The sequence below is a fragment of the Coturnix japonica genome, chromosome 11, assembly GCF_054131305.1.
Source record: "Coturnix japonica strain WE chromosome 11, WE-NBRP24, whole genome shotgun sequence".
In the NCBI taxonomy this organism is placed as follows: domain Eukaryota; kingdom Metazoa; phylum Chordata; class Aves; order Galliformes; family Phasianidae; genus Coturnix; species Coturnix japonica.
Window position 1 is genome coordinate 569,974 of NC_140673.1, and position 25,217 is coordinate 595,190.

Sequence of the window (25,217 nt, forward strand, 5' to 3'; positions counted from 1 at the left end):
AGCGGGGTTAGTGTGGAGGAAAACCAAGGAAAGTGAAGTTAGAGCGGAGGAAAACCAAGAAAAGCGGAGATAGAACGGAAGAAAACCAGGAAAAGCGGGGTTAGAGTGGAGGAAAACCATGATAATCGGGGATAGAGCGAAGGAAAACCAAGAAAAAGGAGTTAGAGGAAGAATACAATGAAAAGCGCGGTTAGAGCAGCAGAAATCCAAGAAAAGAATGGTTAGAGTGGAGAAAAACCCAGAAAAGCTGGTTTAGAGCGGAGGAAAACCAAGAAAAGAGAGGTTAGAAAGGAGGAAAACCAAGATAAGCGGGGTTAGAGAGAAAAAAAAACAAGAAAAACGGGGTTAGAGCGGAGGAAAAGAAAGAAAAGGTAAGTTAGAGGTGAGGAAAACCTAGAAAAGCGGGGATAGAGCGGAGGAAAACAAAGAAAAGCTGGGTTAGAGCGGACGAAAACGAAGAAAAGCGGGGTTAGTGTGGAGGAGAACCAAGAAAAGCGGGTTTAGAGCAGAGGAAAACCAAAAAAATCGGGTTTAGAGCGGAGGAAAACCAAGTAAAGCGGGGTTAGAGCGGAGGAAAACCAAGAAAAGTGAAGTTAGAGCGGAGGAAAACCGAGAAAAGCGGGGTTAGAGCGGAGGAAAACCAAGGAAAGTGAAGTTAGAGCGGAGGAAAGCCAAGAAAAGCGGGCTTAGATTGGAGGAAAACCAAGATAGTCGGGGTTACAGCGAAGGAAAACCAATAAAAAGAAGTTAGAGAGGAAGAAAACAAAGAAAAGCGCGGTTAGAGCAGCAAAAATCCAAGAAAAGTATGGTTAGAGTGGAGGAAAACCAAGAAAAGCAGGGTTAGAGCGGAGAAAAACCAAGAAAAGCGGGGTTAGAGCGGAGGAAAACGAAGAAAAGCGGGGTTAGTTCGGAGGAAGACCAAGAAAAGTGAAGTTAGAGCAAAGGAAAACCAAGAAAAGCGGGGTTTGTGTGGAGGAAAACCAAGGAAAGTGAAGTTAGAGCGGAGGAAAACCAAGAAAAGCGGAGATAGAACGGAAGAAAACCAGGAAAAGCGGGGTTAGAGTGGAGGAAAACCATGATAATCGGGGATAGAGCGAAGGAAAACCAAGAAAAAGGAATTAGAGGAAGAATACAAAGAAAAGCGCGGTTAGAGCAGCAGAAATCCAAGAAAAGAATGGTTAGAGTGGAGAAAAACCCAGAAAAGCTGGTTTAGAGCGGAGGAAAACCAAGAAAAGCGAAGTTAGATAAGAGGAGAAACAAGAAAAAATGATGTTAGAGAGGAGAAAAACAAAGATAAGCAGGGTTAGAGCGGAGGAAATCCAAGAAAAGCGAAGTTAGAGCGGAGGAAAACCAAGAAAAGCCTGGTTAGAGCGGAGGAAAACCAAGAAAAGCGAGGTTCATGCGGATGAAAACCAAGAAATGCGGGGTTAGAGTGGAGGAAAACGAAGAAAAGCAGAGTTAGAACGGAAGAAAACCAAGAAAAGCGGGTTAGAAAGCAGGAAAACCAAGATAATCGGGGTTAGAGCGGAGGAAAACCAATAAAAAGAAGTTAGAGAGGAAGAAAACAAAGAAAAGCGCGGTTAGAGCAGCAGAAATCCAAGTGTGCCCCGGTGGCGCAGTGGTTAAAGACGCCGCCTTGCAACACTGGGGCCCGTAGTTCGAATCCCCCCTATGGCGCAAGTGGTAGAAGTGCCGCTCTGCTACACAGAGGCTCGAATCCCGGGAGCTGGACTCGATAATCTGTAAGGTCCCTTCCAACCAGCACGAAACTATGAAACTATGAAAAGCATGGTTAGAGTGGAGAAAAACCAAGAAAAGCGGAATAAGTGCAGAGGAAAACCAAGAAAAGCAGAATAAGTGCAGAGGAAAACCAAGAAAAGCGGGGTTAGAGAGGAGGAAAACCAAGAAAAGCGAAGATAGAGGTGAGGAAAACCAAGAAGAGAGAGGTTAGAAAGGAGGAAAACCAAGAAAAGTGAAGTTAGAGCGGAGGAAAACCAAGAAAAGCGGAGTTAGAGCGGAGGAGAACCAAGAAAAGTTGGGTTAAGCGGAGGAAATCGAAGAAAAACGGGGTAGTGTGGAGGAGAACCAAGAAAAGCGGGGTTAGAGCGGAGGAAAACCAAAAAAATGGGATTTAGAGAGGAGGAAAAGCATGAAAAGCGTAATTAAAGAGGAGGAAAAGAAAGAAAAGTGAAGTTAGAGGTGAGGAAAACCAAGAAAAGCGGAATAAGCGCGGAGGAAAACCGAGAAAAGCGTGGTTAGAGCGGAGGAAAACCAAGAAAAGCGGGGTTAGTTCGGAGGAAGACCAAGAAAAGTGAAGTTAGAGCAAAGGAAAACCAAGAAAAGCGGGGTTAGTGTGGAGGAAAACCAAGGAAAGTGAAGTTAGAGCGGAGGAAAACCAAGAAAAGCGGAGATAGAACGGAAGAAAACCAGGAAAAGCGGGGTTAGAGTGGAGGAAAACCATGATAATCGGGGATAGAGCGAAGGAAAACAAGGAAAAAGGAGTCAGAGGAAGAATACAATGAAAAGCGCGGTTAGAGCAGCAGAAATCCAAGAAAAGAATGGTTAGAGTGGAGAAAAACCCAGAAAAGCTGGTTTAGAGCGGAGGAAAACCAAGAAAAGAGAGGTTAGAAAGGAGGAAAACCAAGATAAGCGGGGTTAGAGAGAAAAAAAAACAAGAAAAACGGGGTTAGAGCGGAGGAAAAGAAAGAAAAGGTAAGTTAGAGGTGAGGAAAACCTAGAAAAGCGGGGATAGAGCGGAGGAAAACAAAGAAAAGCTGGGTTAGAGCGGACGAAAACGAAGAAAAGCGGGGTTAGTGTGGAGGAGAACCAAGAAAAGCGGGTTAAGAGCGGAGGAAAACCAAAAAAATCGGGTTTAGAGCGGAGGAAAACCAAGTAAAGCGGGGTTAGAGCGGAGGAAAACCAAGAAAAGTGAAGTTAGAGCGGAGGAAAACCGAGAAAATCGGGGTTAGAGCGGAGGAAAACCAAGGAAAGTGAAGTTAGAGCGGAGGAAAGCCAAGAAAAGCGGGCTTAGATTGGAGGAAAACCAAGATAGTCGAGGTTACAGCGAAGGAAAACCAATAAAAAGAAGTTAGAGAGGAAGAAAACAAAGAAAAGCGCGGTTAGAGCAGCAAAAATCCAAGAAAAGTATGGTTAGAGTGGTGGAAAACCAAGAAAAGCAGGGTTAGAGCGGAGAAAAACCAAGAAAAGCGGGGTTAGAGCGGAGGAAAACGAAGAAAAGCGGGGTTAGTTCGGAGGAAGACCAAGAAAAGTGAAGTTAGAGCAAAGGAAAACCAAGAAAAGCGGGGTTAGTGTGGAGGAAAACCAAGGAAAGTGAAGTTAGAGCGGAGGAAAACCAAGAAAAGCGGAGATAGAACGGAAGAAAACCAGGAAAAGCGGGGTTAGAGTGGAGGAAAACCATGATAATCGGGGATAGAGCGAAGGAAAACCAAGAAAAAGGAGTTAGAGGAAGAATACAATGAAAAGCGCGGTTAGAGCAGCAGAAATCCAAGAAAAGAATGGTTAGAGTGGAGAAAAACCCAGAAAAGCTGGTTTAGAGCGGAGGAAAACCAAGAAAAGAGAGGTTAGAAAGGAGGAAAACCAAGATAAGCGGGGTTAGAGAGAAAAAAAAACAAGAAAAACGGGGTTAGAGCGGAGGAAAAGAAAGAAAAGGTAAGTTAGAGGTGAGGAAAACCTAGAAAAGCGGGGATAGAGCGGAGGAAAACAAAGAAAAGCTGGGTTAGAGCGGACGAAAACGAAGAAAAGCGGGGTTAGTGTGGAGGAGAACCAAGAAAAGCGGGTTTAGAGCGGAGGAAAACCAAAAAAATCGGGTTTAGAGCGGAGGAAAACCAAGTAAAGCGGGGTTAGAGCGGAGGAAAACCAAGAAAAGTGAAGTTAGAGCGGAGGAAAACCGAGAAAAGCGGGGTTAGAGCGGAGGAAAACCAAGGAAAGTGAAGTTAGAGCAGAGGAAAGCCAAGAAAAGCGGGCTTAGATTGGAGGAAAACCAAGATAGTCGAGGTTACAGCGAAGGAAAACCAATAAAAAGAAGTTAGAGAGGAAGAAAACAAAGAAAAGCGCGGTTAGAGCAGCAAAAATCCAAGAAAAGTATGGTTAGAGTGGAGGAAAACCAAGAAAAGCAGGGTTAGAGCGGAGAAAAACCAAGAAAAGGGGGGTTAGAGCGGAGGAAAACGAAGAAAAGCGGGGTTAGTTCGGAGGAAGACCAAGAAAAGTGAAGTTAGAGCAAAGGAAAACCAAGAAAAGCGGGGTTTGTGTGGAGGAAAACCAAGGAAAGTGAAGTTAGAGCGGAGGAAAACCAAGAAAAGTGGAGATAGAACGGAAGAAAACCAGGAAAAGCGGGGTTAGAGTGGAGGAAAACCATGATAATCGGGGATAGAGCGAAGGAAAACCAAGAAAAAGGAATTAGAGGAAGAATACAAAGAAAAGCGCGGTTAGAGCAGCAGAAATCCAAGAAAAGAATGGTTAGAGTGGAGAAAAACCCAGAAAAGCTGGTTTAGAGCGGAGGAAAACCATGAAAAGCGAAGTTAGATAAGAGGAGAAACAAGAAAAAATGATGTTAGAGAGGAGAAAAACAAAGATAAGCAGGGTTAGAGCGGAGGAAATCCAAGAAAAGCGAAGTTAGAGCGGAGGAAAACCAAGAAAAGCCTGGTTAGAGCGGAGGAAAACCAAGAAAAGCGAGGTTCATGCGGATGAAAACCAAGAAATGCGGGGTTAGAGTGGAGGAAAACCAAGAAAAGCAGAGTTAGAACGGAAGAAAACCAAGAAAAGCGGGTTAGAAAGCAGGAAAACCAAGATAATCGGGGTTAGAGCGGAGGAAAACCAATAAAAAGAAGTTAGAGAGGAAGAAAACAAAGAAAAGCGCGGTTAGAGCAGCAGAAATCCAAGTGTGCCCCGGTGGCGCAGTGGTTAAAGACGCCGCCTTGCAACACTGGGGCCCGTAGTTCGAATCCCCCCTATGGCGCAAGTGGTAGAAGTGCCGCTCTGCTACACAGAGGCTCGAATCCCGGGAGCTGGACTCGATAATCTGTAAGGTCCCTTCCAACCAGCACGAAACTATGAAACTATGAAAAGCATGGTTAGAGTGGAGAAAAACCAAGAAAAGCGGAATAAGTGCAGAGGAAAACCAAGAAAAGCAGAATAAGTGCAGAGGAAAACCAAGAAAAGCGGGGTTAGAGCGGAGGAAAACCAAGAAAAGCGAAGATAGATAAGAGGAAAACCAAGAAAAATGATGTTAGAGAGGAGGAAAACAAAGATAAGCAGGGTTAGAGCGGAGGAAATCCAAGAAAAGCTAAGTTAGAGCGGAGGAAAACCAAGAAAAGCTGGGTTAGAGCGGAGGAAAACCAAGAAAAGCGAGGTTCATGCGGATGAAAACCAAGAAATGCGGGGTTAGAGTGGAGGAAAACCAAGAAAAGCAGAGTTAGAACGGAAGAAAACCAAGAAAAGCGGGTTAGAGAGCAGGAAAACCAAGATAATCGGGGTTAGAGCGAAGGAAAACCAATAAAGTTAGAGAGGAAGAAAACAAAGAAAAGCGCGGTTAGAGCAGCAGAAATCCAAGTGTGCCCCGGTGGCGCAGTGGTTAAAGACGCCGCCTTGCAACACTGGGGCCCGTAGTTCGAATCCCCCCTATGGCGCAAGTGGTAGAAGTGCCGCTCTGCTACACAGAGGCTCGAATCCCGGGAGCTGGACTCGATGATCTGTAAGGTCCCTTCCAACCAGCACGAAACTATGAAACTATGAAAAGCATGGTTAGAGTGGAGAAAAACCAAGAAAAGCTAACTTAGAGCGGAGGAAAACCAAGAAAAGCGGAATAAGTGCAGAGGAAAACCAAGAAAAGCGGGGTTAGAGCGGAGGAAAACCAAGAAAAGCGAAGATAGAGCGGAGGAAAACCAAGAAAAGAGAGGTTAGAAAGGAGGAAAACCAAGAAAAGTGAAGTTAGAGCGGAGGAAAACCAAGATAAGCGGGGTTAGAGAGAAAAAAAAAACAAGAAAAGCGGGGTTAGTGTGGAGGAGAACCAATAAAAGCGGGTTTAGAGCGGAGGAAAACCAAAAAAATCGGGTTTAGAGCGGAGGAAAACAAAGAAAAGCTGGGTTAGAGCGGACGAAAACGAAGAAAAGCGGGGTTAGTGTGGAGGAGAACCAAGAAAAGCGGGTTTAGAGCGGAGGAAAACCAAAAAAAATCGGGTTTAGAGCGGAGGAAAACCAAGTAAAGCGGGGTTAGAGCGGAGGAAAACCAAGAAAAGTGAAGTTAGAGCGGAGGAAAACCGAGAAAAGCGGGGTTAGAGCGGAGGAAAACCAAGGAAAGTGAAGTTAGAGCGGAGGAAAGCCAAGAAAAGCGGGCTTAGATTGGAGGAAAACCAAGATAGTCGGGGTTACAGCGAAGGAAAACCAATAAAAAGAAGTTAGAGAGGAAGAAAACAAAGAAAAGCGCGGTTAGAGCAGCAAAAATCCAAGAAAAGTATGGTTAGAGTGGAGGAAAACCAAGAAAAGCAGTGTTAGAGCAAAGAAAAACCAAGAAAAGCGGGGTTAGAGCGGAGGAAAACGAAGAAAAGCAGGGTTAGTTCGGAGGAAGACCAAGAAAAGTGAAGTTAGAGCAAAGGAAAACCAAGAAAAGCGGGGTTTGTGTGGAGGAAAACCAAGGAAAGTGAAGTTAGAGCGGAGGAAAACCAAGAAAAGCGGAGATAGAACGGAAGAAAACCAGGAAAAGCGGGGTTAGAGTGGAGGAAAACCATGATAATCGGGGATAGAGCGAAGGAAAACCAAGAAAAAGGAGTTAGAGGAAGAATACAAAGAAAAGCGCGGTTAGAGCAGCAGAAATCCAAGAAAAGAATGGTTAGAGTGGAGAAAAACCCAGAAAAGCTGGTTTAGAGCGGAGGAAAACCAAGAAAAGCGAAGTTAAATAAGAGGAGAAACAAGAAAAAATGATGTTAGAGAGGAGAAAAACAAAGATAAGCAGGGTTAGAGCGGAGGAAATCCAAGAAAAGCGAAGTTAGAGCGGAGGAAAACCAAGAAAAGCCTGGTTAGAGCGGAGGAAAACCAAGAAAAGCGAGGTTCATGCGGATGAAAACCAAGAAAAGCGGGGTTAGAGTGGAGGAAAACCAAGAAAAGCAGAGTTAGAACGGAAGAAAACCAAGAAAAGCGGGTTAGAGAGCAGGAAAACCAAGATAATTGGGGTTAGAGCGGAGGAAAACCAATAAAAAGAAGTTAGAGAGGAAGAAAACAAAGAAAAGCGCGGTTAGAGCAGCAGAAATCCAAGTGTGCCCCGGTGGCGCAGTGGTTAAAGACGCCGCCTTGCAACACTGGGGCCCGTAGTTCGAATCCCCCCTATGGCGCAAGTGGTAGAAGTGCCGCTCTGCTACACAGAGGCTCGAATCCCGGGAGCTGGACTCGATAATCTGTAAGGTCCCTTCCAACCAGCACGAAACTATGAAACTATGAAAAGCATGGTTAGAGTGGAGAAAAACCAAGAAAAGCGGAATAAGTGCAGAGGAAAACCAAGAAAAGCAGAATAAGTGCAGAGGAAAACCAAGAAAAGCGGGGTTAGAGCGGAGGAAAACCAAGAAAAGCGAAGATAGAGCGGAGGAAAACCAAGAAAGGAGAGGTTAGAAAGGAGGAAAACCAAGAAAAGTGAAGTTAGAGCGGAGGAAAACCAAGAAAAGCGGAGTTAGAGCGGAGGAGAACCAAGAAAAGTTGGGTTAAGCGGAGGAAATCGAAGAAAAACGGGGTAGTGTGGAGGAGAACCAAGAAAAGCGGGGTTAGAGCGGAGGAAAACCAAAAAAATCGGGTTTAGAGAGGAGGAAAAGCATGAAAAGCGGGATTAGAGAGGAGGAAAAGAAAGAAAAGTGAAGTTAGAGGTGAGGAAAACCAAGAAAAGCGGAATAAGTGCGGAGGAAAACCGAGAAAAGCGTGGTTAGATCGGAGGAAAACCAAGAAAAGCGGAATTAGTTCGAAGGAAAACCAAGAAAAGTGAAGTTAGAGCGGAGGAAAACCAAGAAAAGCGGAGATAGAACGGAGGAAAACCAGGAAAAGCGGGGTTAGAGTGGAGGAAAACCATGATAATCGGGGATAGAGCGAAGGAAAACCAAGAAAAAGGAGTTAGAGGAAGAATACAAAGAAAAGCGCGGTTAGAGCAGCAGAAATCCAAGAAAAGAATGGTTAGAGTGGAGAAAAACCCAGAAAAGCTGGTTTAGAGCGGAGGAAAACCAAGAAAAGCGAAGTTAGATAAGAGGAAAACCAAGAAAAATGATGTTAGAGAGGAGGAAAACAAAGATAAGCAGGGTTAGAGCAGAGGAAATCCAAGAAAAGCGAAGTTAGAGCGGAGGAAAACCAAGAAAAGCTGGGTTAGAGCGGAGGAAAACCAAGAAAAGCGAGGTTCATGCGGATGAAAACCAAGAAATGCGGGGTTAGAGTGGAGGAAAACCAAGAAAAGCAGAGTTAGAACGGAAGAAAACCAAGAAAAGCGGGTTAGAGAGCAGGAAAACCAAGATAATTGGGGTTAGAGCGGAGGAAAACCAATAAAAAGAAGTTAGAGAGGAAGAAAACAAAGAAAAGCGCGGTTAGAGCAGCAGAAATCCAAGTGTGCCCCGGTGGCGCAGTGGTTAAAGACGCCGCCTTGCAACACTGGGGCCCGCAGTTCGAATCCCCCCTATGGCGCAAGTGGTAGAAGTGCCGCTCTGCTACACAGAGGCTCGAATCCTGGGAGCTGGACTCGATGATCTGTAAGGTCCCTTCTAATCAGCACGAAACTATGAAACTATGAAAAGCATGGTTAGAGTGGAGAAAAACCAAGAAAAGCTGGGTTAAAGTGGAGAAAAACCAAGAAAAGCGGGGTTAGGGGGGAGGAAAACCAAGGAAAGCGAGGTTAGAAAAGAGGAAAACCAAGAAAAGCGAAGTTAGAGCGGAGGAAAACCAAGAAAAACGGGGTTAGAGAGAAGGAAAACCGAGAAAACCAGGGTTAGAGCGGAGGAAAAGAAAGAAAAGTGAAGATAGAGGTGAGGAAAACCAAGAAAAGCGGGGATAGAGCGGAGGAAAACCAACAAAAGCGAAGTTAGAGAAGAGGAATACCAAGAAAAATGATGTTAGAGAGGAGGAAAAGAAAGATAAGCAGGTTTAGAGCGGAGGAAAACCAAGAAAAGCGAACTTAGAGCGGAGGAAAACCAAGAAAAGCGGAATAAGTGCAGAGGAAAACAAAGAAAAGCGGGGTTAGAGCGGAGGAAAACCAAGAAAAGCGGGGTTAGAGCGGAGGAAAACCAAGAAAAGCTGGGTTACAGCAGAGGAAAACCAAGAAAAGCGGGGTTAGAAAGGTGGAAAACCAAGAAAAGTGATCTTAGAGCAGAGGAAAACCAAGAAAAGCAAAATAAGTGCGGAGGAAAACCAAGAAATGAGGAATAAGTGCTGAGGAAAACCAAGAAAAGCAGGGTTAGAGCGGACGAAAACGAAGAAAAGCGGGGTTAGTGTGGAGGAGAACCAAGAAAAGCGGGTTTAGAGCGGAGGAAAACCAAAAAAATCGGGTTTAGAGCAGAGGAAAACCAAGTAAAGCGGGGTTAGAGCGGAGGAAAACCAAGAAAAGTGAAGTTAGAGCGGAGGAAAACCGAGAAAATCGGGGTTAGAGCGGAGGAAAACCAAGGAAAGTGAAGTTAGAGCGGAGGAAAGCCAAGAAAAGCGGGCTTAGATTGGAGGAAAACCAAGATAGTCGGGGTTACAGCGAAGGAAAACCAATAAAAAGAAGTTAGAGAGGAAGAAAACAAAGAAAAGCGCGGTTAGAGCAGCAAAAATCCAAGAAAAGTATGGTTAGAGTGGTGGAAAACCAAGAAAAGCAGGGTTAGAGCGGAGAAAAACCAAGAAAAGCGGGGTTAGAGCGGAGGAAAACGAAGAAAAGCGGGGTTAGTTCGGAGGAAGACCAAGAAAAGTGAAGTTAGAGCAAAGGAAAACCAAGAAAAGCGGGGTTAGTGTGGAGGAAAACCAAGGAAAGTGAAGTTAGAGCGGAGGAAAACCAAGAAAAGCGGAGATAGAACAGAAGAAAACCAGGAAAAGCGGGGTTAGAGTGGAGGAAAACCATGATAATCGGGGATAGAGCGAAGGAAAACCAAGAAAAAGGAGTTAGAGGAAGAATACAAAGAAAAGCGCGGTTAGAGCAGCAGAAATCCAAGAAAAGAATGGTTAGAGTGGAGAAAAACCCAGAAAAGCTGGTTTAGAGCGGAGGAAAACCAAGAAAAGAGAGGTTAGAAAGGAGGAAAACCAAGATAAGCGGGGTTAGAGAGAAAAAAAAACAAGAAAAACGGGGTTAGAGCGGAGGAAAAGAAAGAAAAGGTAAGTTAGAGGTGAGGAAAACCTAGAAAAGCGGGGATAGAGCGGAGGAAAACAAAGAAAAGCTGGGTTAGAGCGGACGAAAACGAAGAAAAGCGGGGTTAGTGTGGAGGAGAACCAATAAAAGCGGGTTTAGAGCGGAGGAAAACCAAAAAAATCGGGTTTAGAGCGGAGGAAAACCAAGTAAAGCGGGGTTAGAGCGGAGGAAAACCAAGAAAAGTGAAGTTAGAGCGGAGGAAAACCGAGAAAAGCGGGGTTAGAGCGGAGGAAAACCAAGGAAAGTGAAGTTAGAGCGGAGGAAAGCCAAGAAAAGCGGGCTTAGATTGGAGGAAAACCAAGATAGTCGGGGTTACAGCGAAGGAAAACCAATAAAAAGAAGTTAGAGAGGAAGAAAACAAAGAAAAGCGCGGTTAGAGCAGCAAAAATCCAAGAAAAGTATGGTTAGAGTGGAGGAAAACCAAGAAAAGCAGGGTTAGAGCGGAGAAAAACCAAGAAAAGCGGGGTTAGAGCGGAGGAAAACGAAGAAAAGCGGGGTTAGTTCGGAGGAAGACCAAGAAAAGTGAAGTTAGAGCAAAGGAAAACCAAGAAAAGCGGGGTTAGTGTGGAGGAAAACCAAGGAAAGTGAAGTTAGAGCGGAGGAAAACCAAGAAAAGCGGAGATAGAACGGAAGAAAACCAGGAAAAGCGGGGTTAGAGTGGAGGAAAACCATGATAATCGGGGATAGAGCGAAGGAAAACCAAGAAAAAGGAATTAGAGGAAGAATACAAAGAAAAGCGCGGTTAGAGCAGCAGAAATCCAAGAAAAGAATGGTTAGAGTGGAGAAAAACCCAGAAAAGCTGGTTTAGAGCGGAGAAAAACCAAGAAAAGCGAAGTTAGATAAGAGGAGAAACAAGAAAAAATGATGTTAGAGAGGAGAAAAACAAAGATAAGCAGGGTTAGAGCGGAGGAAATCCAAGAAAAGCGAAGTTAGAGCGGAGGAAAACCAAGAAAAGCCTGGTTAGAGCGGAGGAAAACCAAGAAAAGCGAGGTTCATGCGGATGAAAACCAAGAAATGCGGGGTTAGAGTGGAGGAAAACCAAGAAAAGCAGAGTTAGAACGGAAGAAAACCAAGAAAAGCGGGTTAGAAAGCAGGAAAACCAAGATAATCGGGGTTAGAGCGGAGGAAAACCAATAAAAAGAAGTTAGAGAGGAAGAAAACAAAGAAAAGCGCGGTTAGAGCAGCAGAAATCCAAGTGTGCCCCGGTGGCGCAGTGGTTAAAGACGCCGCCTTGCAACACTGGGGCCCGTAGTTCGAATCCCCCCTATGGCGCAAGTGGTAGAAGTGCCGCTCTGCTACACAGAGGCTCGAATCCCGGGAGCTGGACTCGATAATCTGTAAGGTCCCTTCCAACCAGCACGAAACTATGAAACTATGAAAAGCATGGTTAGAGTGGAGAAAAACCAAGAAAAGCGGAATAAGTGCAGAGGAAAACCAAGAAAAGCAGAATAAGTGCAGAGGAAAACCAAGAAAAGCGGGGTTAGAGCGGAGGAAAACCAAGAAAAGCGAAGATAGAGCGGAGGAAAACCAAGAAAGGAGAGGTTAGAAAGGAGGAAAACCAAGAAAAGTGAAGTTAGAACGGAGGAAAACCAAGAAAAGCGGAGTTAGAGCGGAGGAGAACCAAGAAAAGTTGGGTTAAGCGGAGGAAATCGAAGAAAAACGGGGTAGTGTGGAGGAGAACCAAGAAAAGCGGGGTTAGAGCGGAGGAAAACCAAAAAAATCGGATTTAGAGAGGAGGAAAAGCATGAAAAGCGGGATTAGAGAGGAGGAAAAGAAAGAAAAGTGAAGTTAGAGGTGAGGAAAACCAAGAAAAGCGGAATAAGTGCGGAGGAAAACCGAGAAAAGCGTGGTTAGAGCGGAGGAAAACCAAGAAAACGGGGTTAGTTCGGAGGAAGACCAAGAAAAGTGAAGTTAGAGCAAAGGAAAACCAAGAAAAGCGGGGTTAGTGTGGAGGAAAACCAAGGAAAGTGAAGTTAGAGCGGAGGAAAACCAAGAAAAGCGGAGATAGAACGGAAGAATACCAGGAAAAGCGGGGTTAGAGTGGAGGAAAACCATGATAATCGGGGATAGAGCGAAGGAAAACAAGGAAAAAGGAGTTAGAGGAAGAATACAATGAAAAGCGCGGTTAGAGCAGCAGAAATCCAAGAAAAGAATGGTTAGAGTGGAGAAAAACCCAGAAAAGCTGGTTTAGAGCGGAGGAAAACCAAGAAAAGAGAGGTTAGAAAGGAGGAAAACCAAGATAAGCGGGGTTAGAGAGAAAAAAAAACAAGAAAAATGGGGTTAGAGCGGAGGAAAAGAAAGAAAAGGTAAGTTAGAGGTGAGGAAAACCTAGAAAAGCGGGGATAGAGCGGAGGAAAACAAAGAAAAGCTGGGTTAGAGCGGACGAAAACGAAGAAAAGCGGGGTTAGTGTGGAGGAGAACCAAGAAAAGCGGGTTTAGAGCGGAGGAAAACCAAAAAAATCGGGTTTAGAGCGGAGGAAAACCAAGTAAAGCGGGGTTAGAGCGGAGGAAAACCAAGAAAAGTGAAGTTAGAGCGGAGGAAAACCGAGAAAATCGGGGTTAGAGCGGAGGAAAACCAAGGAAAGTGAAGTTAGAGCGGAGGAAAACCAAGAAAAGCTGGGTTACAGCAGAGGAAAACCAAGAAAAGCGGGCTTAGAAAGGAGGAAAACCAAGAAAAGTGATCTTAGAGCAGAGGAAAACCAAGAAAAGCAAAATAAGTGCGGAGGAAAACCAAGAAATGAGGAATAAGTGCTGAGGAAAACCAAGAAAAGCAGGGTTAGAGCGGAGGAAAACAAAGAAAAGCTGGGATAGAGCGGAGGCAAACCAAGAAAAGCGGGGTTAGAGCGGAGGAAAACCAAGATAAGCGGGGTTAGAGAGAAAAAAAAACAAGAAAAACGGGGTTAGAGAGGAGGAAAAGAAAGAAAAGTTAAGTTAGAGGTGAGGAAAACCAAGAAAAGCGGGGATAGAGCGGAGGAAAACGAAGAAAAGCTGGGTTAGAGCGGACGAAAACGAAGAAAAGCGGGGTTAGTGTGGAGGAGAACCAAGAAAAGCGGGTTTAGAGCGGAGGAAAACCAAAAAAATCGGGTTTAGAGCAGAGGAAAACCAAGTAAAGCGGGGTTAGAGCGGAGGAAAACCAAGAAAAGTGAAGTTAGAGCGGAGGAAAACCGAGAAAATCGGGGTTAGAGCGGAGGAAAACCAAGGAAAGTGAAGTTAGAGCGGAGGAAAGCCAAGAAAAGCGGGCTTAGATTGGAGGAAAACCAAGATAGTCGGGGTTACAGCGAAGGAAAACCAATAAAAAGAAGTTAGAGAGGAAGAAAACAAAGAAAAGCACGGTTAGAGCAGCAAAAATCCAAGAAAAGTATGGTTAGAGTGGTGGAAAACCAAGAAAAGCAGGGTTAGAGCGGAGAAAAACCAAGAAAAGCGGGGTTAGAGCGGAGGAAAACGAAGAAAAGCGGGGTTAGTTCGGAGGAAGACCAAGAAAAGTGAAGTTAGAGCAAAGGAAAACCAAGAAAAGCGGGGTTAGTGTGGAGGAAAACCAAGGAAAGTGAAGTTAGAGCGGAGGAAAACCAAGAAAAGCGGAGATAGAACGGAAGAAAACCAGGAAAAGCGGGGTTAGAGTGGAGGAAAACCATGATAATCGGGGATAGAGCGAAGGAAAACCAAGAAAAAGGAGTTAGAGGAAGAATACAATGAAAAGCGCGGTTAGAGCAGCAGAAATCCAAGAAAAGAATGGTTAGAGTGGAGAAAAACCCAGAAAAGCTGGTTTAGAGCGGAGGAAAACCAAGAAAAGAGAGGTTAGAAAGGAGGAAAACCAAGATAAGCGGGGTTAGAGAGAAAAAAAAACAAGAAAAACGGGGTTAGAGCGGAGGAAAAGAAAGAAAAGGTAAGTTAGAGGTGAGGAAAACCTAGAAAAGCGGGGATAGAGCGGAGGAAAACAAAGAAAAGCTGGGTTAGAGCGGACGAAAACGAAGAAAAGCGGGGTTAGTGTGGAGGAGAACCAAGAAAAGCGGGTTTAGAGCGGAGGAAAACCAAAAAAATCGGGTTTAGAGCGGAGGAAAACCAAGTAAAGCGGGGTTAGAGCGGAGGAAAACCAAGAAAAGTGAAGTTAGAGCGGAGGAAAACCGAGAAAAGCGGGGTTAGAGCGGAGGAAAACCAAGGAAAGTGAAGTTAGAGCGGAGGAAAGCCAAGAAAAGCGGGCTTAGATTGGAGGAAAACCAAGATAGTCGGGGTTACAGCGAAGGAAAACCAATAAAAAGAAGTTAGAGAGGAAGAAAACAAAGAAAAGCGCGGTTAGAGCAGCAAAAATCCAAGAAAAGTATGGTTAGAGTGGAGGAAAACCAAGAAAAGCAGGGTTAGAGCGGAGAAAAACCAAGAAAAGCGGGGTTAGAGCGGAGGAAAACGAAGAAAAGCGGGGTTAGTTCGGAGGAAGACCAAGAAAAGTGAAGTTAGAGCAAAGGAAAACCAAGAAAAGCGGGGTTTGTGTGGAGGAAAACCAAGGAAAGTGAAGTTAGAGCGGAGGAAAACCAAGAAAAGCGGAGATAGAACGGAAGAAAACCAGGAAAAGCGGGGTTAGAGTGGAGGAAAACCATGATAATCGGGGATAGAGCGAAGGAAAACCAAGAAAAAGGAATTAGAGGAAGAATACAAAGAAAAGCGCGGTTAGAGCAGCAGAAATCCAAGAAAAGAATGGTTAGAGTGGAGAAAAACCCAGAAAAGCTGGTTTAGAGCGGAGGAAAACCAAGAAAAGCGAAGTTAGATAAGAGGAGAAACAAGAAAAAATGATGTTAGAGAGGAGAAAAACAAAGATAAGCAGGGTTAGAGCGGAGGAAATCCAAGAAAAGCGAAGTTAGAGCGGAGGAAAACCAAGAAAAGCCTGGTTAGAGCGGAGGAAAACCAAGAAAAGCGAGGTTCATGCGGATGAAAACCAAGAAATGCGGGGTTAGAGTGGAGGAAAACCAAGAAAAGCAGAGTTAGAACGGAAGAAAACCAAGAAAAGCGGGTTAGAAAGCAGGAAAACCAAGATAATCGGGGTTAGAGCGGAGGAAAACCAATAAAAAGAAGTTAGAGAGGAAGAAAACAAAGAAAAGCGCGGTTAGAGCAGCAGAAATCCAAGTGTGCCCCGGTGGCGCAGTGGTTAAAGACGCCGCCTTGCAACACTGGGGCCCGTAGTTCGAATCCCCCCTATGGCGCAAGTGGTAGAAGTGCCGCTCTGCTACACAGAGGCTCGAATCCCGGGAGCTGGACTCGATAATCTGTAAGGTCCCTTCCAACCAGCACGAAACTATGAAACTATGAAAAGCATGGTTAGAGTGGAGAAAAACCAAGAAAAGCGGAATAAGTGCAGAGGAAAACCAAGAAAAGCAGAATAAGTGCAGAGGAAAACCAAGAAAAGCGGGGTTAGAGCGGAGGAAAACCAAGAAAAGCGAAGATAGAGCGGAGGAAAACCAAGAAAAGAGAGGTTAGAAAGGAGGAAAACCAAGAAAAGTGAAGTTAGAGCGGAGGAAAACCAAGAAAAGCGGAGTTAGAGCGGAGGAGAACCAAGAAAAGTTGGGTTAAGCGGAGGAAATCGAAGAAAAACGGGGTAGTGTGGAGGAGAACCAAGAAAAGCGGGGTTAGAGCGGAGGAAAACCAAAAAAATCGGATTTAGAGAGGAGGAAAAGCATGAAAAGCGGGATTAGAGAGGAGGAAAAGAAAGAAAAGTGAAGTTAGAGGTGAGGAAAAAGAAGAAAAGCGGAATAAGTGCGGAGGAAAACCGAGAAAAGCGTGGTTAGAGCGGAGGAAAACCAAGAAAACGGGGTTAGTTCGGAGGAAGACCAAGAAAAGTGAAGTTAGAGCAAAGGAAAACCAAGAAAAGCGGGGTTAGTGTGGAGGAAAACCAAGGAAAGTGAAGTTAGAGCGGAGGAAAACCAAGAAAAGCGGAGATAGAACGGAAGAAAACCAGGAAAAGCGGGGTTAGAGTGGAGGAAAACCATGATAATCGGGGATAGAGCGAAGGAAAACAAGGAAAAAGGAGTTAGAGGAAGAATACAATGAAAAGCGCGGTTAGAGCAGCAGAAATCCAAGAAAAGAATGGTTAGAGTGGAGAAAAACCCAGAAAAGCTGGTTTAGAGCGGAGGAAAACCAAGAAAAGAGAGGTTAGAAAGGAGGAAAACCAAGATAAGCGGGGTTAGAGAGAAAAAAAACCAAGAAAAACGGGGTTAGAGCGGAGGAAAAGAAAGAAAAGGTAAGTTAGAGGTGAGGAAAACCTAGAAAAGCGGGGATAGAGCGGAGGAAAACAAAGAAAAGCTGGGTTAGAGCGGACGAAAACGAAGAAAAGCGGGGTTAGTGTGGAGGAGAACCAAGAAAAGCGGGTTAAGAGCGGAGGAAAACCAAAAAAATCGGGTTTAGAGCGGAGGAAAACCAAGTAAAGCGGGGTTAGAGCGGAGGAAAACCAAGAAAAGTGAAGTTAGAGCGGAGGAAAACCGAGAAAATCGGGGTTAGAGCGGAGGAAAACCAAGGAAAGTGAAGTTAGAGCGGAGGAAAGCCAAGAAAAGCGGGCTTAGATTGGAGGAAAACCAAGATAGTCGGGGTTACAGCGAAGGAAAACCAATAAAAAGAAGTTAGAGAGGAAGAAAACAAAGAAAAGCGCGGTTAGAGCAGCAAAAATCCAAGAAAAGTATGGTTAGAGTGGTGGAAAACCAAGAAAAGCAGGGTTAGAGCGGAGAAAAACCAAGAAAAGCGGGGTTAGAGCGGAGGAAAACGAAGAAAAGCGGGGTTAGTTCGGAGGAAGACCAAGAAAAGTGAAGTTAGAGCAAAGGAAAACCAAGAAAAGCGGGGTTAGTGTGGAGGAAAACCAAGGAAAGTGAAGTTAGAGCGGAGGAAAACCAAGAAAAGCGGAGATAGAACGGAAGAAAACCAGGAAAAGCGGGGTTAGAGTGGAGGAAAACCATGATAATCGGGGATAGAGCGAAGGAAAACCAAGAAAAAGGAGTTAGAGGAAGAATACAATGAAAAGCGCGGTTAGAGCAGCAGAAATCCAAGAAAAGAATGGTTAGAGTGGAGAAAAACCCAGAAAAGCTGGTTTAGAGCGGAGAAAAACCAAGAAAAGAGAGGTTAGAAAGGAGGAAAACCAAGATAAGCGGGGTTAGAGAGAAAAAAAAACAAGAAAAACGGGGTTAGAGCGGAGGAAAAGAAAGAAAAGGTAAGTTAGAGGTGAGGAAAACCTAGAAAAGCGGGGATAGAGCGGAGGAAAACAAAGAAAAGCTGGGTTAGAGCGGACGAAAACGAAGAAAAGCGGGGTTAGTGTGGAGGAGAACCAATAAAAGCGGGTTTAGAGCGGAGGAAAACCAAAAAAATCGGGTTTAGAGCGGAGGAAAACCAAGTAAAGCGGGGTTAGAGCGGAGGAAAACCAAGAAAAGTGAAGTTAGAGCGGAGGAAAACCGAGAAAAGCGGGGTTAGAGTGGAGGAAAACCAAGGAAAGTGAAGTTAGAGCGGAGGAAAGCCAAGAAAAGCGGGCTTAGATTGGAGGAAAACCAAGATAGTCGGGGTTACAGCGAAGGAAAACCAATAAAAAGAAGTTAGAGAGGAAGAAAACAAAGAAAAGCGCGGTTAGAGCAGCAAAAATCCAAGAAAAGTATGGTTAGAGTGGAGGAAAACCAAGAAAAGCAGGGTTAGAGCGGAGAAAAACCAAGAAAAGCGGGGTTAGAGCGGAGGAAAACGAAGAAAAGCGGGGTTAGTTCGGAGGAAGACCAAGAAAAGTGAAGTTAGAGCAAAGGAAAACCAAGAAAAGCGGGGTTTGTGTGGAGGAAAACCAAGGAAAGTGAAGTTAGAGCGGAGGAAAACCAAGAAAAGCGGAGATAGAACGGAAGAAAACCAGGAAAAGCGGGGTTAGAGTGGAGGAAAACCATGATAATCGGGGATAGAGCGAAGGAAAACCAAGAAAAAGGAATTAGAGGAAGAATACAAAGAAAAGCGCGGTTAGAGCAGCAGAAATCCAAGAAAAGAATGGTTAGAGTGGAGAAAAACCCAGAAAAGCTGGTTTAGAGCGGAGGAAAACCAAGAAAAGCGAAGTTAGATAAGAGGAGAAACAAGAAAAAATGATGTTAGAGAGGAGAAAAACAAAGATAAGCAGGGTTAGAGCGGAGGAAATCCAAGAAAAGCGAAGTTAGAGCGGAGGAAAACCAAGAAAAGCTGGGTTAGAGCGGAGGAAAACCAAGAAAAGCGAGGTTCATGCGGATGAAAACCAAGAAATGCGGGGTTAGAGTGGAGGAAAACCAAGAAAAGCAGAGTTAGAACGGAAGAAAACCAAGAAAAGCGGGTTAGAAAGCAGGAAAACCAAGATAATCGGGGTTAGAGCGGAGGAAAACCAATAAAAAGAAGTTAGAGAGGAAGAAAACAAAGAAAAGCGCGGTTAGAGCAGCAGAAATCCAAGTGTGCCCCGGTGGCGCAGTGGTTAAAGACGCCGCCTTGCAACACTGGGGCCCGTAGTTCGAATCCCCCCTATGGCGCAAGTGGTAGAAGTGCCGCTCTGCTACACAGAGGCTCGAATCCCGGGAGCTGGACTCGATAATCTGTAAGGTCCCTTCCAACCAGCACGAAACTATGAAACTATGAAAAGCATGGTTAGAGTGGAGAAAAACCAAGAAAAGCGGAATAAGTGCAGAGGAAAACCAAGAAAAGCAGAATAAGTGCAGAGGAAAACCAAGAAAAGCGGGGTTAGAGCGGAGGAAAACCAAGAAAAGCGAAGATAGAGCGGAGGAAAACCAAGAAAAGAGAGGTTAGAAAGGAGGAAAACCAAGAAAAGTGAAGTTAGAGCGGAGGAAAACCAAGAAAAGCGGAGTTAGAGCGGAGGAGAACCAAGAAAAGTTGGGTTAAGCGGAGGAAATCGAAGAAAAACGGGGTAGTGTGGAGGAGAACCAAGAAAAGCGGGGTTAGAGCGGAGGAAAACCAAAAAAATCGGATTTAGAGAGGAGGAAAAGCATGAAAAGCGGGATTAGAGAGGAGGAAAAGAAAGAAAAGTGAAGTTAGAGGTGAGGAAAAAGAAGAAAAGCGGAATAAGTGCGGAGGAAAACCGAGAAAAGCGTGGTTAGAGCGGAGGAAAACCAAGAAAACGGGGTTAGTTCGGAGGAAGACCAAGAAAAGTGAAGTTAGAGCAAAGGAAAACCAAGAAAAGCGGGGTTAGTGTGGAGGAAAACCAAGGAAAGTGAAGTTAGAGCGGAGGAAAACCAAGAAAAGCGGAGATAGAACGGAAGAAAACCAGGAAAAGCGGGGTTAGAGTGGAGGAAAACCATGATAATCGGGGATAGAGCGAAGGAAAACAAGGAAAAAGGAGTTAGAGGAAGAATACAATGAAAAGCGCGGTTAGAGCAGCAGAAATCCAAGAAAAGAATGGTTAGAGTGGAGAAAAACCCAGAAAAGCTGGTTTAGAGCGGAGGAAAACCAAGAAAAGAGAGGTTAGAAAGGAGGAAAACCAAGATAAGCGGGGTTAGAGAGAAAAAAAAACAAGAAAAATGGGGTTAGAGCGGAGGAAAAGAAAGAAAAGGTAAGTTAGAGGTGAGGAAAACCTAGAAAAGCGGGGATAGAGCGGAGGAAAACAAAGAAAAGCTGGGTTAGAGCGGACGAAAACGAAGAAAAGCGGGGTTAGTGTGGAGGAGAACCAAGAAAAGCGGGTTTAGAGCGGAGGAAAACCAAAAAAATCGGGTTTAGAGCGGAGGAAAACCAAGTAAAGCGGGGTTAGAGCGGAGGAAAACCAAGAAAAGTGAAGTTAGAGCGGAGGAAAACCGAGAAAATCGGGGTTAGAGCGGAGGAAAACCAAGGAAAGTGAAGTTAGAGCGGAGGAAAACCAAGAAAAGCTGGGTTACAGCAGAGGAAAACCAAGAAAAGCGGGCTTAGAAAGGAGGAAAACCAAGAAAAGTGATCTTAGAGCAGAGGAAAACCAAGAAAAGCAAAATAAGTGCGGAGGAAAACCAAGAAATGAGGAATAAGTGCTGAGGAAAACCAAGAAAAGCAGGGTTAGAGCGGAGGAAAACAAAGAAAAGCTGGGATAGAGCGGAGGCAAACCAAGAAAAGCGGGGTTAGAGCGGAGGAAAACCAAGATAAGCGGGGTTAGAGAGAAAAAAAAACAAGAAAAACGGGGTTAGAGAGGAGGAAAAGAAAGAAAAGTTAAGTTAGAGGTGAGGAAAACCAAGAAAAGCGGGGATAGAGCGGAGGAAAACGAAGAAAAGCTGGGTTAGAGCGGACGAAAACGAAGAAAAGCGGGGTTAGTGTGGAGGAGAACCAAGAAAAGCGGGTTTAGAGCGGAGGAAAACCAAAAAAATCGGGTTTAGAGCAGAGGAAAACCAAGTAAAGCGGGGTTAGAGCGGAGGAAAACCAAGAAAAGTGAAGTTAGAGCGGAGGAAAACCGAGAAAATCGGGGTTAGAGCGGAGGAAAACCAAGGAAAGTGAAGTTAGAGCGGAGGAAAGCCAAGAAAAGCGGGCTTAGATTGGAGGAAAACCAAGATAGTCGGGGTTACAGCGAAGGAAAACCAATAAAAAGAAGTTAGAGAGGAAGAAAACAAAGAAAAGCACGGTTAGAGCAGCAAAAATCCAAGAAAAGTATGGTTAGAGTGGTGGAAAACCAAGAAAAGCAGGGTTAGAGCGGAGAAAAACCAAGAAAAGCGGGGTTAGAGCGGAGGAAAACGAAGAAAAGCGGGGTTAGTTCGGAGGAAGACCAAGAAAAGTGAAGTTAGAGCAAAGGAAAACCAAGAAAAGCGGGGTTAGTGTGGAGGAAAACCAAGGAAAGTGAAGTTAGAGCGGAGGAAAACCAAGAAAAGCGGAGATAGAACGGAAGAAAACCAGGAAAAGCGGGGTTAGAGTGGAGGAAAACCATGATAATCGGGGATAGAGCGAAGGAAAACCAAGAAAAAGGAGTTAGAGGAAGAATACAATGAAAAGCGCGGTTAGAGCAGCAGAAATCCAAGAAAAGAATGGTTAGAGTGGAGAAAAACCCAGAAAAGCTGGTTTAGAGCGGAGGAAAACCAAGAAAAGAGAGGTTAGAAAGGAGGAAAACCAAGATAAGCGGGGTTAGAGAGAAAAAAAAACAAGAAAAACGGGGTTAGAGCGGAGGAAAAGAAAGAAAAGGTAAGTTAGAGGTGAGGAAAACCTAGAAAAGCGGGGATAGAGCGGAGGAAAACAAAGAAAAGCTGGGTTAGAGCGGACGAAAACGAAGAAAAGCGGGGTTAGTGTGGAGGAGAACCAATAAAAGCGGGTTTAGAGCGGAGGAAAACCAAAAAAATCGGGTTTAGAGCGGAGGAAAACCAAGTAAAGCGGGGTTAGAGCGGAGGAAAACCAAGAAAAGTGAAGTTAGAGCGGAGGAAAACCGAGAAAAGCGGGGTTAGAGCGGAGGAAAACCAAGGAAAGTGAAGTTAGAGCGGAGGAAAGCCAAGAAAAGCGGGCTTAGATTGGAGGAAAACCAAGATAGTCGGGGTTACAGCGAAGGAAAACCAATAAAAAGAAGTTAGAGAGGAAGAAAACAAAGAAAAGCGCGGTTAGAGCAGCAAAAATCCAAGAAAAGTATGGTTAGAGTGGAGGAAAACCAAGAAAAGCAGGGTTAGAGCGGAGAAAAACCAAGAAAAGCGGGGTTAGAGCGGAGGAAAACGAAGAAAAGCGGGGTTAGTTCGGAGGAAGACCAAGAAAAGTGAAGTTAGAGCAAAGGAAAACCAAGAAAAGCGGGGTTTGTGTGGAGGAAAACCAAGGAAAGTGAAGTTAGAGCGGAGGAAAACCAAGAAAAGCGGAGATAGAACGGAAGAAAACCAGGAAAAGCGGGGTTAGAGTGGAGGAAAACCATGATAATCGGGGATAGAGCGAAGGAAAACCAAGAAAAAGGAGTTAGAGGAAGAATACAAAGAAAAGCGCGGTTAGAGCAGCAGAAATCCAAGAAAAGAATGGTTAGAGTGGAGAAAAACCCAGAAAAGCTGATTTAGAGCGGAGGAAAACCAAGAAAAGCGAAGTTAGATAAGAGGAGAAACAAGAAAAAATGATGTTAGAGAGGAGAAAAACAAAGATAAGCAGGGTTAGAGCGGAGGAAATCCAAGAAAAGCGAAGTTAGAGCGGAGGAAAACCAAGAAAAGCCTGGTTAGAGCGGAGGAAAACCAAGAAAAGCGAGGTTCATGCGGATGAAAACCAAGAAATGCGGGGTTAGAGTGGAGGAAAACCAAGAAAAGCAGAGTTAGAACGGAAGAAAACCAAGAAAAGCGGGTTAGAAAGCAGGAAAACCAAGATAATCGGGGTTAGAGCGGAGGAAAACCAATAAAAAGAAGTTAGAGAGGAAGAAAACAAAGAAAAGCGCGGTTAGAGCAGCAGAAATCCAAGTGTGCCCCGGTGGCGCAGTGGTTAAAGACGCCGCCTTGCAACACTGGGGCCCGTAGTTCGAATCCCCCCTATGGCGCAAGTGGTAGAAGTGCCGCTCTGCTACACAGAGGCTCGAATCCCGGGAGCTGGACTCGATAATCTGTAAGGTCCCTTCCAACCAGCACGAAACTATGAAACTATGAAAAGCATGGTTAGAGTGGAGAAAAACCAAGAAAAGCGGAATAAGTGCAGAGGAAAACCAAGAAAAGCAGAATAAGTGCAGAGGAAAACCAAGAAAAGCGGGGTTAGAGCGGAGGAAAACCAAGAAAAGCGAAGATAGAGCGGAGGAAAACCAAGAAAAGAGAGGTTAGAAAGGAGGAAAACCAAGAAAAGTGAAGTTAGAGCGGAGGAAAACCAAGAAAAGCGGAGTTAGAGCGGAGGAGAACCAAGAAAAGTTGGGTTAAGCGGAGGAAATCGAAGAAAAACGGGGTAGTGTGGAGGAGAACCAAGAAAAGCGGGGTTAGAGCGGAGGAAAACCAAAAAAATCGGGTTTGGAGAGGAGGAAAAGCATGAAAAGCGGGATTAGAGAGGAGGAAAAGAAAGAAAAGTGAAGTTAGAGGTGAGGAAAACCAAGAAAAGCGGAATAAGTGCGGAGGAAAACCGAGAAAAGCGTGGTTAGAGCGGAGGAAAACCAAGAAAAGCGGGGTTAGTTCGGAGGAAAACCAAGAAAAGTGAAGTTAGAGCAGAGGAAAACCAAGAAAAGCGGAGATAGAACGGAGGACAACCAGGAAAAGCGGGATTAGAGTGGAGGAAAACCATGATAATCGGGGATAGAGCGAAGGAAAACCAAGAAAAAGGAGTTAGAGGAAGAATACAAAGAAAAGCGCGGTTAGAGCAGCAGAAATCCAAGAAAAGAATGGTTAGAGTGGAGAAAAACCCAGAAAAGCTGGTTTAGAGCGGAGGAAAACCAAGAAAAGCGAAGTTAGATAAGAGGAAAACCAAGAAAAATGATGTTAGAGAGGAGGAAAACAAAGATAAGCAGGGTTAGAGCGGAGGAAATCCAAGAAAAGCGAAGTTAGAGCGGAGGAAAACCAAGAAAAGCTGGGTTAGAGCGGAGGAAAACCAAGAAAAGCGAGGTTCATGCGGATGAAAACCAAGAAATGCGGGGTTAGAGTGGAGGAAAACCAAGAAAAGCAGAGTTAGAACGGAAGAAAACCAAGAAAAGCGGGTTAGAGAGCAGGAAAACCAAGATAATCGGGGTTAGAGCGAAGGAAAACCAATAAAGTTAGAGAGGAAGAAAACAAAGAAAAGCGCGGTTAGAGCAGCAGAAATCCAAGTGTGCCCCGGTGGCGCAGTGGTTAAAGACGCCGCCTTGCAACACTGGGGCCCGCAGTTCGAATCCCCCCTATGGCGCAAGTGGTAGAAGTGCCGCTCTGCTACACAGAGGCTCGAATCCCGGGAGCTGGACTCGATGATCTGTAAGGTCCCTTCCAACCAGCACGAAACTATGAAACTATGAAAAGTATGGTTAGAGTGGAGAAAAACCAAGAAAAGCGAACTTAGAGCGGAGGAAAACCAAGAAAAGCGGAATAAGTGCAGAGGAAAACCAAGAAAAGCGGGGTTAGAGCGGAGGACAACCAAGAAAAGCGAAGATAGAGCGGAGGAAAACCAAGAAAAGAGAGGTTAGAAAGGAGGAAAACCAAGAAAAGTGAAGTTAGAGCGGAGGAAAACCAAGATAAGCGGGGTTAGAGAGAAAAAAAAACAAGAAAAACGGGGTTAGAGCGGAGGAAAAGAAAGAAAAGGTAAGTTAGAGGTGAGGAAAACCTAGAAAAGCGGGGATAGAGCGGAGGAAAGCAAAGAAAAGCTGGGTTAGTGCGGACGAAAACGAAGAAAAGCGGGGTTAGTGTGGAGGAGAACCAAGAAAAGCGGGTTTAGAGCGGAGGAAAACCAAAAAAATCGGGTTTAGAGCGGAGGAAAACCAAGTAAAGCGGGGTTAGAGCGGAGGAAAACCAAGAAAAGTGAAGTTAGAGCGGAGGAAAACCGAGAAAAGCGGGGTTAGAGCGGAGGAAAACCAAGGAAAGTGAAGTTAGAGCGGAGGAAAGCCAAGAAAAGCGGGCTTAGATTGGAGGAAAACCAAGATAGTCGGGGTTACAGCGAAGGAAAACCAATAAAAAGAAGTTAGAGAGGAAGAAAACAAAGAAAAGCGCGGTTAGAGCAGCAAAAATCCAAGAAAAGTATGGTTAGAGTGGAGGAAAACCAAGAAAAGCAGGGTTAGAGCGGAGAAAAACCAAGAAAAGCGGGGTTAGAGCGAAGGAAAACGAAGAAAAGCGGGGTTAGTTCGGAGGAAGACCAAGAAAAGTGAAGTTAGAGCAAAGGAAAACCAAGAAAAGCGGGGTTTGTGTGGAGGAAAACCAAGGAAAGTGAAGTTAGAGCGGAGGAAAACCAAGAAAAGCGGAGATAGAACGGAAGAAAACCAGGAAAAGCGGGGTTAGAGTGGAGGAAAACCATGATAATCGGGGATAGAGCGAAGGAAAACCAAGAAAAAGGAATTAGAGGAA